The sequence below is a fragment of the Dioscorea cayenensis genome, chromosome 5, assembly GCF_009730915.1.
Source record: "Dioscorea cayenensis subsp. rotundata cultivar TDr96_F1 chromosome 5, TDr96_F1_v2_PseudoChromosome.rev07_lg8_w22 25.fasta, whole genome shotgun sequence".
Classification (NCBI taxonomy): domain Eukaryota; kingdom Viridiplantae; phylum Streptophyta; class Magnoliopsida; order Dioscoreales; family Dioscoreaceae; genus Dioscorea; species Dioscorea cayenensis.
The window spans coordinates 16,024,351-16,025,225 of record NC_052475.1 but is presented as its reverse complement, the minus strand read 5'-3'; positions in this window follow the sequence as shown (position 1 = coordinate 16,025,225).

Here is an 875-nt window from a genome sequence, read left to right as displayed (position 1 = left end):
AAGAAAACAATTGGTGGTCCAACAAGGTTCAGTCAAATTATATAATTCTACGAAACAATGGGAGTGGCCACAAATAATGGAGTGGCTTTTTACTTTTATGACCACTGTCCCTAGTGAGTACTCAACAATAACATCTCAAAGAAGGACAAAATCAAACAAATATTTCTAGTGTTTTCTACTCTGAAAAACAAGAAGTAATATGTATGGCAAAGTTGGAGATTAGGAAACAAGGACTAATGGTGTCTGGGATAAGGATGGCACTCTTTGTTTAAGGCCTAAACATGATTTGTCAAAAGATTTTGCAAAAATTGAGGCTGCTAAGCCATGTGAGGGAATCCCTAGCATGCGCATCTCTTTTTAACTTTTTCTTCTTATAAAAAGTAACCTAATTTATAATTAATAATCTTATTAAATCATAATTATATTGTTTATATTAAATACTTTTAAGTTAAATAAACTCGAATTCCAAACAATTAATTTTTACAATCTTTTTAACTATATAAATCAATTTATAAAATGCCAAGAGACTAAATAATAAAATTTGCAAATATCTTTTTCTAAAACTATAAAATTTTAAGACCATATGTATAAATTTGTAAAAAAATTCTAAATATGTCAAAACAATAGACTTTTTGTTACTATATATAACTTATTTTTGTAAAATATCAAGGAAGCAAATAATAAATTTTTATAAATAATTTTTTGCTAAAAAATATAGTTGTTATACAATTTATGCATCAACCTGGAAAAAAGTATGTAATATTTTTTATTTAAAAAATTGATGGGCAGTGTGCATCAATCTGTAAAAAAATATATATAATATTTTTTTATTAAAAAGCAAAGGTTTTTTTTATTTAAAAAAAGCAGGTTAAGCA